The sequence below is a fragment of the Bemisia tabaci genome, chromosome 1, assembly GCF_918797505.1.
Source record: "Bemisia tabaci chromosome 1, PGI_BMITA_v3".
Lineage (NCBI taxonomy): Eukaryota > Metazoa > Arthropoda > Insecta > Hemiptera > Aleyrodidae > Bemisia > Bemisia tabaci.
The window spans coordinates 61798342-61818199 of NC_092793.1; the positions used below are offsets into that span (position 1 = coordinate 61798342).

The following is a 19858-nucleotide window of genomic DNA, read 5'->3' on the forward strand; positions in this document are numbered from 1 at the left end:
GCGACCATGATTTTGGACTCAATGCTCACTCGTGCTGCCGTGTTACCGAGGTGAGGAGGGGAATTATTGTATTTGCGGACGTTACATTCTATGCATTAAACTGTCCATAATTTGGTCTGTTCGGACCGAAAAATTCAAAAATTTTCAAACACTGAGAAATGTACCTTACACCCTACAGGATGAGCGATAAGTCCCCGACCCCCCCCCCCCCCACTAACTTTTGAACGCATGCTTGTATCGAAACGAAATTTTGGGGATGTTCCTAGATCGATAAGAGCTACTTTTTGGCACATCCAAAATTATTTTTTTTGGGGGGGGGGCGCTCCCCCCGCGAGAGGCGCACACTAACTCGAAATTTTCAAATGGTAACCCCCCCCCCCTCTTGTGATACATCGTTGGAAAGGTAATAAAAAAAGAAACTTTTTGGCGCAAACCGGAGGTCGCTACGACTTTTCGTTCTCGCGTTATTCTCGGTCAAAGTTTAAAATAGACCAGTTTTCAAAAAATCGTAAGTCCGGTTCAGAAAGGTGCAGAAAGGCAAACGAGGCGGCAAAATTCTCGGCATTGCATGTACTTTCAGAAAAAAATCGTCAAAAACCTTATCGTCTGCGCCTAGAGGGATTTTAGCACTCCCCCTCCCGCGATTAACTGTCTTTTTTTCGGGAGGGGCGCACAGTGCGTTGAGTGGTGACAAAAATCCCCTTAAAAATAAAAGTCGAAATTTTCCAAAAATTATGTGGTGAACGTTAAGTGGTTTATCTGGCAACACTATTGTCAGCGATAGTATCGATTTTTATCGATACCTAGTGCCCGCACAGGTGTTCGATATCAGCCAGTTCTGAGCTCCTGATTAGAAGCCGATTGCAGATGCCAACAATCAGGAGCACTCTGATCAACAGGCTTCAGTGCCATTCTATACTTCCTGGAAGCTTCATTCCTACTGGTAGAGCACTTTCTATTTTTGATTTTTCCAATTTTTAAATCCTTTTTTTTGTGGCGAATATTGCATTTTGAAATACTGCTCATTTTTAACCCTTTTTTCCACTTTCATGGAGTGGCAAAAATAAGCATTGAGACAGTCCTAGAACTTTTGTGCACGTGGATACATTCAGTAGTATGTGTACTTTCAGAAAATCAACGGTTCATCTGCCCGATGTTGCCCTTTCGGGCGGAAATCATGATTTTCTAGGGATATTTGGCCATTTTTCAGGTGTTTTTGGGCTTTCATTCGACTTTGATTCACAGTTCACAAATTAACCTTAAACTTTCAAGACATTTTGCACGGACACAAAAAGATAATACTAGAAATGGTGTCAAGAAATGGTAAAATTCATTTTTAAGTATCACATGATGCCAGCTCGCTCTAAAAAATAGCACATTTCTTTATTATTTGTATCCACGTTTATGTATGCATATATATGAACTTATTCCGATTAAATGAACCTAGTTTCCAAAAACTATTGATAGGATTACATTAAATGGCATGTAAAATAGGGGAAATTTAAAATTGAAGTAGCTCAGTGTAGCCTAATTTCATGAAAACTTCCATTTTCGCAGGGCTCGTTTCTACGTTCTTTTGAAGTTTCATGAAGTGGCAAAATAACTATTGACAACTATTGGAAATATTTCAATGTGGACAAATTCAATGGTATGTGCACTTTCAAAAATTAAAAGTTCAGCTGCCCGTAGCCCCCCGTTTGGACAGAAATCATAATCATTTGTAAGAACTTTACCATTATTCGGGGTTTTCTGCCTCTCGTTTGGTTCTTGAGCCTTGCAAAAATGGAAGTTATCATGAAATTTGGCAACACTGAGCTACCTCAATTTCAAATTTCCCTATTTTACATGCCATTTAATATATTCATGCCAATATTTTTTGGAAACTAGGTTCATGTAATCGGAATAGTTCATATGTATGCATCCATAAACGTGGATACAAATATTAAAGAAATGTGCTATTTTGTAGAGCGAGCTGGCATCATGTGACACTTAAAAATTAATTTTACCATTCGTTTACTTCATTTTAAGTTTTATCTATTTGTGTCAGTGCAAAATGTCTCGAAATTGAAGGTTCATTCGTGAACTATGAATCAAAGTCGAAAAATGGCAAAATTTTCCTAGAAAATCATGATTTCCGCCCGAAAGGGCAACATCGGGCAGATGAACCGTTGATTTTCTGAAAGTGCACATACCACTGAATATATTCACGTGCACAAAAGTTCAAGTACTGTCAATGTTTTTTTGTGCCACTCCATGAAAGTGGAAAAAAGGGTTAAAAATGAGCAGTCTTTCAAAATGCAACATTCGCCACAAAAAAAAGATTTAAAAATTGAAAAAACCAAAAATAAATAGTGCTTACCAGTAGGAATGAAGCTAACAGGAAGTAAAACGTAGAAGTTATGAGAAATAAAATTAGAATAATTAAATTAGCTTACATTTCAATAAAAAAAAAAAAAAAAAAAAAAAAAAAAAAAAAAAAAAAAAAAATTATTTTACGCTCTGTAAGGTTTAAAAACCCGTAATGAAAAATAACAAAAAATGGCAACACAGCAACGTTGAACTATTTTTTCTCTCGGTAAATTGATGTGTTTTGAAAATCAGCACTTGCTAATTTTTTTTGGTGCGAACCTGAGCTTGATATCCTATTTTTTTTAAGGAGATATCAAGCTGAAACGGTTTTATCCAATTTCCCCTCAAAACGGGGCCCAAAACCCCCCACAAAATGTTCCTGTCAAAAAGTTCTGTTTGTCACAAGATAGTACGTACCAAGAAGAGCAACTCACCAAATTTTTATGAAATTTCAACAATTTTTAACTGAGATATCGATTTTTGACACTCGTCCCCGTGTAATCAACGCACTGTGGGGCGGCCAGTTCACTCGAGGCGGAAGTAGATACCTTTTTGAAGGTAACTCAGCTACCTGACGGAGCCCAAACTATTTGGGGGGGGGGGGGGGGCACTCCCCCCCCCCCCCCGCCAACAACAACAACATCAACAACAACAAACAAAACCGCAACAAACAAAACTATCATTCTACCATGGAAGGGAGGGGGTGCGGCGGGGGGGGGGAGTGCCGCCCCCCCCAAATAGTCTGGGCCCCATCAGGTAGCTGAGTTACCTTCAAAAAGGTACCTACTTCCGCCTCGAATGAACTGGCCGCCCCTCCCGAAAGAAAGACAGTTAATCGCGGGAGGGGGGGGGGGGGGCAAAAATCACTCTAGGCGCAGACGTCACAATGGGGACGACAAATGGGATAGTTTTGTGCTGCTCACAGAATCGTGTTTTGATGCTTGATTATTGTAGATCAGCTAAAAATAATGAGATCTGTCAAAACAACAACTTTCTAAGATCAATATTAACCGAGATATCGCGTTTTGACAAATTCGGATAAGGGCGTGTCATTCGCCGCGCTAGTGACACCCTCGGTTTCTTCCACCTTGCTTTCGTCAGTCAGAGAAACACTTTGCTCTGGTTACTCAACGTGTAACTCGAATAAAAGCAAGGAGGGAGAAACCAGGGGCGTCACTACTTTACAAATCAGGATATCTCGGTTAATATTGAACGTAAAGAGTTGCTCTTTAGACGGGTCTTATTATTTTTAGCTAATCTACAAGAATCAAATATCGAAACATGATTCTGTGACTAGCGCAACTGACCCATTATAGATAACCATCCTCCCTAAAACTTAGTGATCGTGAGTGGAACGGTTCAGATTGGACCGCGTTAAGCAGAAAGGCCCCAAGTCACATCAGCTATTGCCTTTAACTGGACAATTTAATTTTTTACATGGATATTGCTGTGCAGATTTTTGGGCAAAATTCAGAGAATGGTTTACATAGTACGAAGCAAATTCCTTATACATTTACTTTGGAATTTGCACAAACGTTCTCTTTTCAAAAATTAAATTGCCCCTATAAATTTGTCAATAGGTAGCTGACGTGGCTTGGTTAATTTCTGCTAAACGCGATCAAATTAGTCTTTGTGTACCCAGTTTCAGTGTTCAGTTTCCAGTTACGTTCAACGAACACTATTTCGACGAACTGTATCCCCTTTCCCGGAAAAAAGCTCCCCTTCCGCTAAATGCTGCCCTAAAGTTCCATTGTGCAAATTCTAGACGCACTATCAGTTTTTTGACAGCAAGACCCTCGGCAAGAACTGACAGAGAGGGGGAGGGGGAGCACACTGGGCGCCACAAGTTGGTGATCTGATTGACTAAAATGAGCCACGAGCTCATGAAACCGACGCGCAGTGACGCCACGCCGGCCGCGCGCCGGGCGATGTATCATCAGAACTGGGAGTAGTGATAACAGTCATTTAGATCGTAGCGAGGCGAATAAAAAGCCCGGGCGATCGGGCATATCAATGAGAATACTACGTAAGCGAAACGATGAATGACGACAGTGACGCGGCCACTGCGGACCATGCAGCTCTGATGAAAGGCATGCAACCGTCTTGCCAAACGCCTTTAAAAATGCACAAACCCGCTCACTCCGCTCTGGCCAACTTGAATCTCCACGGCGAAAGTTGAAAGACACGTGTCTCTAATGCAACGTTTCAAAATCTCCACGCTGAAAAAAGTTACGGTCTATACAGTCCGTTCCGGACTCTGAGGCCAAAAGTTCCGGGTGCTGCAGTCGTAGCTTCGATTGCTCCGGGAGTTAAGGGAGGGTAGGGTATGGATTCGATCGACATGATTCGATCGAAAAATGAAAACGTGAATCGATCGACACCGATTCAATCGGCAAATTGTTAAAAAACCGGTGTCGATTCGATCGACATCAATCGATCGAAAAATGAAAACGTGAATCGATCGACATGAATCGATCGACACCGATTCGATCGACAAATTGATAAAAAACCAGTGTCGATTCGATCGACATCAATCGATCGAAAAATGAAAACGTGAATCGATCGACATGAATCGATCGACACCGATTCGATCGACAAATTGATAAAAAACTGGTGTCGATTCGATCGACTGAATCGATCGAAAAATGAAAACGTGATTCGATCGACATGAATCGATCGACACCGATTCGATCGACATGTTAATTTAAAAACACCCGTGTCGATTCGATCGACATGAATGGATCGAAAAATGAAAACGTGAATTGATCGACACCGATTCGATCGACTCAAGGGTTTGTCGATCGAGTCACGGGTTTGTCGATCGACTCACGGATTTGCCGATCGATTCACGGGTTTGTCGATCCACTCACGGGTTTGTCGATCCACTCACGGGTTTGTCGATCGATTCAGGGGTTTGTCGATTGATTCACGGTTGTCGATCGAATCGGCGTCGATCGATTCACGTCGATCGATTCACGTTTTCATTTTTCGATCCATTCTTGTCGATCGAATCGATACGGGTGTTTTTAAATTAACTGTCGATCGAATCGGTGTCGATCGATTCATGTCGATCGAATCACGTTTTCATTTTTCGATCGATTCATGTCGATCGAATCGACACCGGTTTTTTTATAAATTTGTCGATCGAATCGGTGTCGATTGATTCATGTCGATCGAATCGACACCGGTTTTTTAACAATTTGTCGATTGAATCGGTGTCGATCGATTCATGTCGATCGATTCACGTTTCCATTTTTCGATCGATTCATGTCGATCGAATCCATATCCTCCGGAGTTAAGCCCCGAACCTCTTAATGCTTCCTCTCTTCCGTCCCCTTCTCCTCAACCGCATGCGTTGCATTCTTAAGCTGGGCCTCTGAGCCCGGAACGCGGAGGGTATGTGTATACAGCCCATGGGTATGGCTGGAGTTTTTTTTCAGTGTTGTAAATGAGCGTTATCACTTAGGATGGCAGTTCAATTTTCTGTTTGCGATGAAGAAAAATGGCTGCAAATTTCGCGAAATACTATTCATAGGTTTTCCTTTGAGATAATGACGATAGTGATACTGTGACAAGAATTTTGAGACCTAACAAATTAATAATCTTTCGCCGCAAAAGTCAGAAGTCATTAAAATATGATGAATATTGAGTTTTTTGGGAATCCATAGAATTCCTCAAGTTCACGTCTGTTCAGTTGCCTTGGTAAAACTTTGTCCATATATGTATTTTAAATAAAATAAATAAATAACTATCTAATTAAAATGAAATAAAAGTAAAAATCAAATAGAAATATGTTTCAAAATCTAGCCGTCACATAATTTGTTACTTGCTTCGTTGAAAACGCACAAAACAGCCGACCTGTGCCCACGAATTATTTTTGAGACTATGAAAAAGAAAAAGAGTTTCCTGATGAGCTTCGCGTGTTAAACAACGCATGCGGTTGAGGAGAAGGGGACGGAAGAGAGGAAGCATTAAGAACCCGACGGTTTGAAGGAGTTCATACTAATGAGCCCGATGAAAAATAACCCTTTTTTGCTTCTTCGCTGGAGGCAAATTCATTGTCTTCTTGCTTAGATTCTCTTCTCACATCATGAAGAGCGAAATTGATCGGACAGGTAAATTGAGCTAGGATTGGGTACATTTTATTCAATTTCAGGGTTGATAAACAACACGCGTATTGCAGTGGCTGCTCATTTGATCAAGTCTTACAGGTCGAACCAGTGTTGATTTAGACTATGACATACTACATCGTATTTTAGAGCCGGCTTTTGTCTGTACGGGGTTCCAAACAGGGTTGGTAACTTGCTACCATCATCGCTACTGCACCAAGCGTATCGGGAAGTAATGGGGTGTCAATAAACATCGCACATCGAGTATAAGGTAACTAGGGAGCTATGCTCCCTGGCCGCTACGCGGCCCAACCCCCCGAGGGCGCTTAGCGGTCTCTTACGCCCGCGTCGACACATATAAGAACGACCCAAAAAATGAGAAGATTTTCATACCGCTCTCATTTATCCAATCTCCCTCTGGCCGGGAGCGATTGGACCGATAAGAATCGATTGAACAAATCGGCATTTATTTCAAACTTCACGTCAAGACTGAAACGAAACGGGATGGAGCGTTTCGTCGCTTTTGGATAGTCTGTAACAAAGGAGCAAACCTTCGATTCACTTACCTGCTACTGCTACATAGGTAACATAGCAGTACACATCTTAAGCCATGAGAGATTTTCCGCGTATGCTTAAAGACAATAGATGCTTCAAACGGAATCAAATTGATTCAACGACATTTTCGGCTGAATCATGACTTTTCCCTAGAAGGCAGCCTCTCGTCCCTCCCAGACTCTACTGTTACAAGTTGCTGTTTCAGCACTTTTCCCAGTTCAAACCCATGTAAAATATTCACACTTATTGCACAATCTGGCAACTTATCAGACTCGAGTTAAAGGTGGAATGAGGTGAAGTCCTTTAAAGTTTATGTCAATGATTATCACTTTTGAGCGACTCCACCTTTTTCTATATCACTCGAGTGGTTGCCAGATTGTGCTATTAATGTGAATATTTTACATGGATTTAAACTGGAAAAAGTCGTGAAAAAGGAATTTATCTGGCGACGGTAAAGTCTGGGAGGGACGAGAGGCTGTCTTCCTGGGAAAACCCATGATTTAGCGGGAAATTTCATTAAAACAAAAAGGTTGCGTTTGAAGCTTTAAATGTATAGGTACATACAAGGGTAGACTATTTTAAAATAATAATTGTAAATGGATACAGATGCTACCAAAGAAGAAAAAATGAACGGGATAGGAAATGAAATGAGGACATAACTACTTATGCAATCAGAGAGAATAAAACAGAAACATCAGAGAAATTTATATGTAATGAAAGTATAAGAAAAAACACGAGTGGGCTCATACCGATTCGGAACTCGAACTATAGTATCGTTAAGCAGTTTTTTAGACCCCTGCGCCATCGATAATCTTCTCAAGAAGTAAATATGAACTTTTACTACTTTAGCGAGTCAAATCGCGGAAGGAGATGCACGGTTGTCACTTCCTTCTACACGATGGGACTGGCGTCCCAGTCAAGTAAGTTTTTGAAGAAACGATCGATCCCCCTCATTGCCTCATCTCCATATATTTGGACGGAGTTAAACAGAAAGGAACCAAGCCACATCGGGATCGAACCGAGAAAAAGAGGGTTTAAAGTTTGTCTCCTGCATAAGACTCAATGTAAAAGATAAACTTCAAATTCTGTTTCTGCAAAATTTGCTCCAACAAAAACTTTGAATTTTTGGCGATAGATAGTAGAGCAGTGGTCGAGTTCAAAACCACTCATAACTCAATTTTTTCCAAAATGTGGGTTGGTTCCTTTCTGCTTAACTCAGTCCATTTATTAATGTTCAGATGGTGGGACGTTTCGGTAAGAAGGTTCTGTGGCAAAACCATTTTTGTCTTGAGAGTCTCCAAAATGTATACAACCTGGTGATCAAATGTCCAACTAATCAGAAAAATGGCTCGAGGAGCGAGCCGAATGCCACTCGCGTAGCGAGTGATCGGGGGTCCAGGGGGCGAAGCCCCTTGGCTAGCCGTGACGGACGCGCAAAGCGCGTTCAGAGCGCACTGTGGGCCAGGGAGGCCCGTTTTACGCGAAAAATACCGTTTTTATGAGTGTCCAGTATTGTAGTGATGATGAGCGGGGGTTTTTTGGATGTTTCCGTACTTTAAGGGGGTGACAGTCCTTGTATTTCAATTCTCCGACTGATCGCAACGTTTCAAGAGTCCTCCTCAAGTTGGACAATAGTTTCGGGCATTATTTGGAGTGAATTTCCCGGTTTTTACCCGCTCTGCAACCAAAAATGAGGGGGGGCAGGGGGCTGAGAGTTTTGAAAACTCACTTTAAAGTCGCAGGCTGCGTTTGCGTTAACATTGGCAAGAAGTTCCACTCGGATTTGATGCTAAGTTTGAAGCTCTTCCGTGACTTTTCGCATTTTAATGCAATGTTTCATTGTATCAGGCCCACCCCCCCCCTCCCCCCTACGGGAGGACTGCGGTGGCCCGGGGGCAATATGAAGACTTCGATATCAGACTTGGAGTATTCGAGGACTCTTTGAAAAGAGAAACGGTATGTCCAAGAGCCGCCGAAGCTAATCTAAAAAATGAAGGTACGGACCCCCTAAATAACCTTTGGACCCCCCTAACTTTTGACAGGGGGGTCAGATCGACTTCCGGTTTGCGCCAAAAATTTTCTTTTTTCATGCTCTTTCTAACGATGTATCACATGATGGGGGTTGCCATTTGAAATTTTTGAGTTGCCCCCCGCCCCCCCCCCGCCCCCTGGGGGGGGGGTGAAGAACTGGAAAGTACCTCAAAAAGTTTCCCCATCGATATGAGGAAGGACGCCACAAACCGCAAATCGATATCATAATTAGAACTAAAGTTATGGCCAGTGGTGCGTAACTTTTGAATAACCCTGTATAGTAGCGCGTCCTGAACCGCAACCGTGTAAGGCCTTATCACGGTTCAGCGGCTGCGCGGGGTAAAAATTTGTTCACTAGGACTTCTTCTCCTAAGAAAGAGCTTGCATTTGACGTTTACACTTTTTCCATTGCGCACTTTTCACTGTCCAAAAAGCTTGTTAGAAAATGTGCCTAATAAATCTTAAAATTCCATCGAAAAAGCTTTCTGCAGTTTTTTCTTTATGTTTCTTTAGAGTTTTAGGGCCAGATACTTTTTCTTTAAATTCCTCGACATTCATTTGCACTACAGCTTTGCTGCGGGAAACTGCGGGAAACCTATTTTTTTAATTTTTTTAAAAGAAAAGTCGACTCATCAAAAATAGGATTAAGTTCATGTTCACATATATGACCTCAGATATCGTACAGTAAATAAATTCTTCCGAGTGAATAGTAATAATATTATTAAATTGAGATGCTACGCTTCTGAGGGTGCGCAATTTTTCCATGGTTGCCACATTATTCGTATTTAATAAATACAAAAAAGGTTCTCAGATGAGACGATATTATAAATCTGTCTGTCATTCTGTCTTTCATATTTTTCTTCTTTTCCGTAAGAGAAATTATTAATACTACCATACGGGTACTATATGTGACGCAGCAGGACAAAATGCGCCTTTAAATGAAAGCTGTTATTGTTTAGTACATCAGAAAACAGTTTGAGGGTAAAAAAACCCCACACTACTTCAGTTTTTAATGATGATAATTCCTAATGTAATATTCTGAAGGGCATTGGGTCAATCTCTAGAGCCATGATTTACGTTATTAATAATGTAGGCGTTTCAGGTGGATCGTTCCTCAAGATACGCAACTGTGCAGACAAACTTTAACTGCTATTTACTTGGGAAACTTGTGTTTCTCCCTCGGACTTTTAAATGCTGCAAAGCGGTCAAATGCAGGAATTTTTCAGTAATAACTTTGTGCCAACTAATGCAGAACTAACCCTTTTAACCCATGGTACTGTTCACCTTAAGGCAAATTTTGTCCTGCTGCTTCACTTATGACGTTTGGTTTCCTGAATGTAATTGTGTCTTTTCACATACCAGACCATCACAGCAACTCGCCTACGGTTTTCGTGCTTCTCAAATGTATTGACAATTTCAATCGCACTAGAAGCTGCTATTGTTGACTAGCTCAATCGACGGCAAGTCCGTGGATATTTGAATTTAGATCTGATTTGATATTAAACTTTTTTTTCTTTTTCTTTTTTTTATTATTATTTAAATTTCTGAATTTTGAGCTCAGGTGATAGTTGGTAAACATTTGGGCGGAACTTATTGAAGTCCAAGAATGTTGCACCAAATGCGAGAGAGGTAAATAGATACTATTCAGCTGACCGTCATTTCCAATAAACGTTGTAAGTAAATGTTGTCCATTCTCATGCCAAACGCCGCTAAACAAAAATTCATAGAATGCTTATTTGATCCTCTGACGTGATACTTGATAGCTTACAACAGCAAAACGTAGAATAACATCAAAACATGGAGGGCATTACTTTACAAAATTATTTTCACTTAAACGTGGTAACCCACAAGAACCAATAATACGAGGAGACAGTGACAAAAAAAAAAAAAAAAAAAAAAAAATTTACATGTAAAGCGTTCCTAGGTGAACATTCTCGTCTCTTATACTTCTAATTTTAACGATATTAGATCGTTTTCCAGACTCTTCTTGGTCACACCCAAGTTCTCAATTTTGTTTTTGAAAGTTTCTCCAGCGTTAAAATGGTTCCTAATCTCAGTGAGATTGCTCGTAAAAAGGAATCATCACTGGACTAGCGTAAATCCTCATAACTTACTTTTCCTGTGATTTTTGAAAAAATCTAATATCGAATTCGAGTTCAACAACTCAAAAAACCCCCGTAAATCAAAACTTAGTGATATTCGTTCGGATTTAGCCGAGATATCAATTATTCTCGCGCAACCGGCACCTCTGGCCCACAGTGGAGCGGCTAGTATATGATATATACAGGGTGTTTCAAAAGTCCAGCCCCCCCCCCCCTCCTCTAACTTTTGAACGGTTCGAGATAGAAAACTGAAATATTGGGAATGTTCCTATTTCAAAGGGGACCATCTTTTGCTGAATGCCTGCAAGATGCTGAATGCCTCTAATAAAATTAGTTCACTAACTAACCCATATTCGTAATGTACAACCCATGATCGATGCCCATTGCATTGGTCCAGGTCTGACATGTTTCCTTCGTAAAATATACTAAAAGATTAATGAATAGAGATTAAAATCAACGATGCAAACTTTGAAGCACCGAAATTTCTTGTATGTATGAATTTGAAACTTGTACTTAAATGACCCCCATACAGATATGAACGAATTCAGACATGAACGTGAGTATGGTGCTGAATTCTGACTTCTGCAACTTATATCAACGTCATGGATATCAAAATATTTTTCTGCGAGGAGAATCGAGTATAAGTTACTTACTTACTGGGCATTTCGCTGCAATGGACCACTAGACAAGGTACGAATATTAGCATTCTGATACTTGAAGCATATTCAGAATTTCACGTGGAACACGATTCTTGCATTAAAAATTACTGACATTAACTCCCACCTAAGATATTGACGTTTTAATTTGACAACGGTTACGGGAAATTTGAATTGGCCGATCACAAGAAACACAATATCGCGCTTTACAACGGTTTTGGCGGGCTTCTTCATCAAACGTTGTTAATTTCCCGCCCTTTATTGTTCAAAAAATAAACAATTTGCTACGCGTATCGCAGAGACTGCCACGGTAAAGTTTAGCTTACGATCTGACGTGCGTAGACCATTGTGTTTTCATGAGCGGGAGGTTTGGATTCACGTGTCAAGAAACATTGAATATCTCAGTTTGGAGTCAATATCAGTAATTCTTGTTGCACGAATCGTGCTCTACGTTAAATTTTTGTTAAGAAACATGTATCAGACTGCTTAATTTCGTGCCTTGTCTGGTGTCCAATGAAAAGTCACTCGTCCTTCGGCCATCACGCCAAGACCCCTTCATCTCTGTTACTGATGGTTCTTAAAATATATATTCTTCTATCTCTTCTCTCTTGCTAATAGTTGTTAAATATTTTCCTTACATTTATTACTTTAATACATTTAAGTGCTGTTTTGTTAGTACCGCACTTAAATATTATTACATACATTCTTTCCTCTTAATAATGGTACTTATACAGGGTGGCCCAGACCTACCGTGCCAGGCCTTTTTTTCGGTTAATTTGGGTCGTTCGAAGTCCAGGATCGCGGGAATGAATAGGGAATCGACCCAAAGGAGTCCGAATTTCATGGTCCCAGAGCCCCCCTGGCGGCCCTTGGGGGGTAAAAGGGGGGTCTGTACTTCAAAAGTCAGGGTTAATGTCAAAATTTTGAAATTATTTCATCGGAATCAGAATGTACGGAAAATTTTAGCTCAAATCGACACCAAGAAATCCTAAATCGGCCCATTCATGTCCAAAATACTGACCCCTAAAGGTGGGGGACAGAGCCCCTTTCAAAAAAATTCAAGTTCGTTAAATTGACGTCGAGACTCAGAAAACATGTGTATTCGTGGGTAATCGACCCCAAGGAATCCAAATTTGAGGATCCCGCTGTCCTCAGATACTTTTCTGATGGGGCACAGGGGGACTCGGAACTTCCAAATTTACCCGGTGTGGAGGTCACCCCTATGGCCCATCAGAAAAGTCTCTGAGGAAAACGGGACCCTCAAATTCGGGCTCCTTGGGGTCGATTCCCTGGGATTCATTCCCGCGATCCTGGACTTCGAACGACCCCAATTAACCAAAAAAAGGCCTGGTACGGTAGGTATGGGCCACCCTGTATATATTCTTCCATCTCTTCTTCTCCCTTATTAATGCTTATTAGTAATAATTAACCTAATTAATTTATTATTTTTTATAATTATAGTAATGCTTTCAGTTGCTTTAATTCTAATGGATATAATAATTTATTTTAGTTCTTGCTTTAATTTTGAGTTGACGGTTGTTGTTCGAATGAATCCATGTGAACCCAATTTTAAAAGTATTGATGATAAAATTATTGATCTTTGTACCAGTGACTCTACATGAACCTTTGGTAATCATAAATGTAAAAATATTGTAGATATCTTTATTATAAAAATCATCATTAACCTCATACATTCTCATTTATTTACATCAATAAATTGCATAGTTCAGAAGCTCAAATTTTTTATATTATTTATTAAACTAATAATAAAAGGTAAAGAAGTTAGTACTGTTATTATAACTTTAAATAGTATTGATTCCACTCGTTCTGGTTGATACCTTCAAGTCATGATAATTATTAGTACAATAATTAAAGGCATTTCAAATGCTAAATAAAATATAGTTAGATTTCATCTGTTATAGTCCAAAACTCAGCAACGATGACGTGCGGCGCTGGCGTAAAAAGGAGGTTTTAGCTGTTGAGCCAAAGTCCAGCCGGGGTGCAGAAACTTCCAAAGATTCCCCCAAAATAAATTTAGGTATCCTCCATTTTAAGTTCTCGCAGAATTTTGCCCGACACATAAAGTAACGCGATCCACAGTTGAGTTCCCTTAACACAGCGCGCTTGACAGTTAGGTTCCCTCAAAGTAGCACACTCAACAGTCAAGTTCCCCCTGTACCTTTAAAAAAAAAAAAAAAAAAAACTCCCAAGGTTCCCCCAATTTCTTCGTCCTCACATGGGTACCCCCATTTCACGCGAACGGCCGGTCGCGTGGTTGGGAAGTTTCTGCACCCCTGAAGCCCTGAGAATTTCCCTGACTCAGAAAAATATTCCCTGACTTGCAAAGTTGTTTTCAAATTCCCTGACCTTTGCAGCCCTGATGATACGAGCAGCTTCTTTCGGGGTTCACATCGATCGTATCCGATCGCGACAATTCGCCTGATTAAAAATAAAATAAGAGATTTCCTATCGATACTCTCTTTGTCGATTATCCACTAGTTACCCTAAGGTGATTCTATGTGGTCTAGGGACGAGATTTGCCACTACGTTGCGCTGCTATACGATTTGTGTCTTGTCTTTGAGAAGCAATAATTATCGTTACGCACAAGTTAATGCAAGAAACTGATCCATAACGTGTAATAGCATTAATACTGAGTAGAATGACACCAAATGTGTGTAGATTCATTGTTTTATACCTGAAACTACGATAACGGACATCGCCCATTGACTCAATGTGTAAGAGAGACACCGCTATAATGCCTCTCTCATACACATTCAGTCAATGGGCGACGTTCGCTATCGTGGTTTCAGGTATAAATTTACAATTAGTCTACACACATTTGATGTCATGCTACTCAGTATTTATGCTGATACGCGTCATGTATCACTTTCTTGCATTATCTTGTACAATGCGATAGTTATTGCTTCTTAAAGACGTAAATCGTGAGGCAGCACAGCGTAATGGCGGAACTCGTCCCTAGATCACATAGAATCACCTTGATACGAGTGTTTCCAGGGTGTCTACTACAACAGGCTGGCCAAAAATCAGTTCTTTTACAGTACATTTTCAGTATATTCCCAAGAAATTCAGTGCCTCCTCAACAGAAAAATTCAGTACTTTTTCGATATCTTCAACTGACGAAATTCGAAAAATTTCAAATATTTGAATTTCCCGCTCAAATTGCGACAAAAATGAAAAAAATTCTGGACCTTCTTACAAAATTTCCGTACTTCTTCAGAACTTCCGGACCGCCCTTGAAAAATCAGTACTGTTTCCGGACTTGTAGACACCCTGGTTTCGATACGCATTTAAGACGCGGTTGAATCGAGGAAGCTTCATCGACTTGAAAGTAACGACTTTCATGGCGTAATGATGAGTTGCCTGCATTGTTTTGATGGTGCTGTACCCATGAGCACGTCAATTAAATCAAAATCGCCTGAACTTCCACGCATTCAATTACGAGTTCACCTTCCTCGCTAAAAGGCAGCTACCTGGGCGGGTAACGTTGCATGGTGTCAACGATCATGGTGTCAACAAACCCAACATCTGATCATGGAGTCAACAGTTGTTGACGTCGTGCTCGGACAGTAAAGTGCAAAAATGGGCCCTGATCATGGTGTCAACGCAAACAAAAAAATATCCTCCTTATCAGTAAAATTAAGCAATTAAGTGTACAGGAGAGCTTTGAGTCACATACAGTTAGATCAGGTTAGTTTAGGTCAGGACATGCACGGTTAGATTAGGTAGGTAAGGTTAAAGTTAGGTAGGGTAAGGTCGGGGAAAGCTAAGTTCTGTGAAAGTGGGTTAGGTCTTGTAAGATAAAATTGGGTAAGGTTGTTAGTTTAGGTTCGGTTAGACTATAGGTTACGTATTAAGTAAGGTTAGGTTGGAGAAAATAACACAAGAAAAACAAAACTTGAAGTTTGAAAGATGAAATAGAGGGAAGTTTTAAGTTTCGTTGACGTCGTGATCGTTGACACCGCGATCATCTTTCATAAGAGTCAGAATTTTTTATTTTTGGATGATCATGGTGTCGACAAAAACTTAAAAAAAGTGTTTGTTGACACCGTAATCGTTGATAGCGTGCTACGTAATCTTTGAGCGCCAAGCCAGCACGGCGATGACGCGACGCGGCGGTGTATCATTTCCGTTCCTATTCTCGCTCGGGCGTTGGGACTCGCACAAAATGAAAAGATACCTGATGGGAGGTCAACAGATCAAAATTAACCATACATTTATTCATGGGCTCCACAGCACAGCTCCTCCCCCTCCCCCCAGTTAGGCCTCCAGACTTATATTTCCGCCGTGAATTATCGAAATTGTAACGCGACACGTCCATCTGCATATGCTCTATCCGACGACGACAGAAAGGCGATTGTCGCCGTGGAACATGGGTGAAGAGATGGCCCGATAAACCAACGACCACGAGTCACCTCCGGACGCACGTCACAACCTCATAATTGTTTTTAAAAAAAAAATATGAATTCATATCGCGATGGAGGGTGGAGGGCATGAATGTTTCGAAAATCCGTCTCCGACTTATGAACAGCTCTGATCGGAGATAGCTCGCGCCGCGGTGTCCAGTCTACTTTCCTCACCTGTTCGTGTCGGGGTGCATCCAGATCTTCACCTACATGACCATTACAGAAAATACGCTGCGAGCAACTTCCGCATTGATCCGAGCGAAAATATGATTTCCGGAACGTTAAAGCCACCTGGACCTAGGAGTTTTTTCAACGGAAAATAAGTAGATTGCATGCAGGTTTTTTCTTTGTTTTTGGAAACTTCAACTAGCCCACAAGGGCTAATCCCATCTATCCTAATAGCGACTCTAGAGCCCGACCCTAATGTCGTGTGTCCTTGTCCGAATTCAAAATGTCCTTCAAGTCCCTGATGTTTCATTAATCCAATTTTTCCGAACACGACCATTTCTTACCCTATTGATACTACGAGCCAAACTCCCTCCACTTAAAGTACCTTGAAAGGAGTTCACCCTCCCCCCCCCCCTCCCCTCAGTTATCCTTCTGAAATGTTTGCAGTTCACTCCACGATCTATTCCTAAACGCATTTAGTTGTAGGTTCTCCCACCTCTCCCAACCAAACATCGTATACTTACAATTAGCCTCTCAAGCAGGTAGGAGAACAAAAAGAAGCCTTTATCCACACGAAAATATGTACTTCTCTGTACTGAAAATCAAGAATTAGTTGTATTGCTGTCCGTGGTCGCGAAGTAAGAAGTCAACAGAGTTACCTTACTCAAGGAGGAAAATACCCTCGGACTTTTAAGACGTTATTTTGAGGTAGTTCAATCTACGTATGGGTCGTCTTCTTTGAGATTCTATCCCCCAATTTTTTCCGCCGGTTACTGAACCTCTTTAGCCATTTCTGCGAAAGTGGACCTGGTCTTATCGGTTTGGAGGCATGTGTGCACCTCTAGGAGTTGGCTCTTACACACAGGTACACACAGGTGTTCGAAAAGCATTGGCATCACGACGCACATTGGAAAACATGGTACCAACGTGATCGATCTACATGCGTTGGATTGCAAAAAAAAAGCTCGTATCTACGGATGAGGCACAACGATCAAAAACGTCTTACACAACAACAAACAAACAAAAACATTACGCACGCAGATGGATGAACTTACTGGATGAGATCTATTTTTAGTTTGAATTGCTGGAAGAAACTGATATTTTTAAGAAATTTCAATGAGACACATGGGAAATTGGACTGTTTTGACGATTCGGATGAAAAATGACACGCCAGGACACTTAACTTTGTCAACTTGTGCAACTGTTATTGTTCATGTCGGAACACATATCAGTGAACACATATGTGCGGACTCAAATACACATATCAGACTAATTCCAATTGATCAGAATCAAAGAACAGTGCAGATTAAAGCTCCTTGTTTACCGCCGGTCAGCCCCCGTAACTTCCACTTCTATTGGTCGTAAAAAGCTGGAATTTTGTGATACCAAGTTTCATCGAAAACTAGTCTGGTCATGAAAATTCATTGGATGAACTCGCATGGAATGACTTAACAGTCTTATAGCCCCAACCGATATTTCCAATCACGTCTGATTCCCCCTTCCCGCCCTGTAAAACTTTGAGCCTTTTTTTTTTGGAAAATAAGAGAAGTTGTATGAGATTAGAGGCAGTGAAATGCACCAACACCCGGCTGCTTTCTACTGCACTGGGTTCGATATGTGACGAGGCCTGTGGCCGGGTTGATGGGAGCGACGACGAGGTGTGCTGGTGAGGCGACTGGCACCCCTACCGGTGGGATCCGCGTCCTCAGCCTCGACATCGGGAAAATGGGATATCAGATCAGAGGCGGAGGTGGAGGTAGCGGTGGTCGGACTCAGAGCTCAAGTCGGGGTGCACGCGCTAACGGCATCGGCACAAGCACGGCCAACGCGGGCACTACCGTCAGTCCAACTTCCAAGAACCCAAGCATGGCTACGGTCTCAGCGCAGCACACATTCAGATTTAGGTTCAACTTTTAACTGACCTCATTGAGTGGTGTGGTTTCACAATCCTCGCTCCCCACCCCAACCACAGACACCACGCCGTGGGCATGAGCATCAAGCCGACCCCACGTTCCCCCTTCCGCCTTCCACCTCCGGCCCCTCTGCCCGGCAGATACCAAAGTTCTGGATCTCCGCTCCCACTGGAGTGCCTTCATTGGCAGTGCTAGAGGGTCTGCCGTTGGACTAATGCCCGAGGAAAGCGCCTTCCTGGACGACCCAGGGAATATTATCAGGGTTCCCACGGAATTTGGAAAATTTAATTACCCGATATTCCCCTCATTTCCCTTACACATCATAGTGAAATTCTCTGACAATACAACAAATGCCAGATTTTTAAAAAGATATAGGTGGAAATTATTTTCAGGCAAAATTTGTTGCTCAAAACGTCAAACCCACTCGAGGAAGCAAATGAAGGTGATTTGACGATTTTCCCCTGAAATTTTCGTAATTATCCCTGACATTTCCCGATTTTTCCTGACTTTTAAAATTCCGTGACACTTCCCGGTATTCCCTGACAGTGGCAACCCTGTATAATAATATCAAACCTCAACGCCATTAGATTACCAAACTCAAAAATCAGTGTTCAAACTTCACCGGCTACAATCCGCTAAATCGACGGTATGTAACTGCAACAAAGCTACCTCGATTTGCGACGCTGTAAGTAGGACTCCAGTTATGATTTTCTCATTTTCTAAATTAGAGAATACCCAACTTCATTTCTACACGGAGAAAAAAACTTCGTGCATGGGACCCGATGTTGAGTCATATGGATCTCTGAAGCTATCGGATCACGTAACTATAAACTTGAGGTCCAGCTGCCGAAGTTCGGGTCGGACAACTGAGGCAATTCGATACATACCAAAGGGTTCAGGTCACACATCCGAAGTACTCCGATACATACCAAAGTGCCTCGATGTCTGACCCGAACTTCGGCAACTCGACCTCAAGTTTTCGGATGCGATGATCAGAAAACTTCAGAGATCCGTATGACCTCAACTTCGGGTCCCATGCACGAAGTTTTTTCCTCCGTGTAGAGAACTTCCCGGGTTTTCTGCCGCGTACGAAGAAAATTCTGTGAAAATTTCCAGCGGAATTTTGGTTCCTCCTCCTAGGACTAAATCAAATGGGAGCGGAAATTTTGAAACACCACACACGAGATGTGCGTCGCGGAGAGAGGAGCGTCTGAGTGTACTTAGCCCATTCAAACTTGGTGCAACTTTATAGTCCAGTCATATGGGGATTTTATGCGGTTCTAAGAGCGGAACTTTTTTTCTCACCTGATTTCTCATCCATAGAGGGTCCTCAACGAGAATCCAAATTTGCGACATGGGCACTTTATGGGGAACCCCCCCCCCCCCCCACTCCCAATATCGAAAAAAAAACAGCCAAAAATCGGCGATTTTCTCTCGTTTTTCGGCTAATATCGCAAAAACCGCTAATGTTTTGAGTAAGTATGTAAGAACCTGCCTAAAATTAGATAAAATTACGGACATTTTCAACCCGATCCGAAATTTTTTTGATG

The 19858-nt window shown here is 41.5% G+C and overlaps 1 protein-coding gene across 2 annotated transcripts in view; it reads right to left on the reverse strand.

Annotated features, from left to right (window-relative positions):
- Positions 1–19858, reverse strand: part of Ntan1 (N-terminal amidohydrolase 1) — a 103898-nt gene that overhangs the window by 68031 nt on the left and 16009 nt on the right. The window lies entirely within an intron of this gene.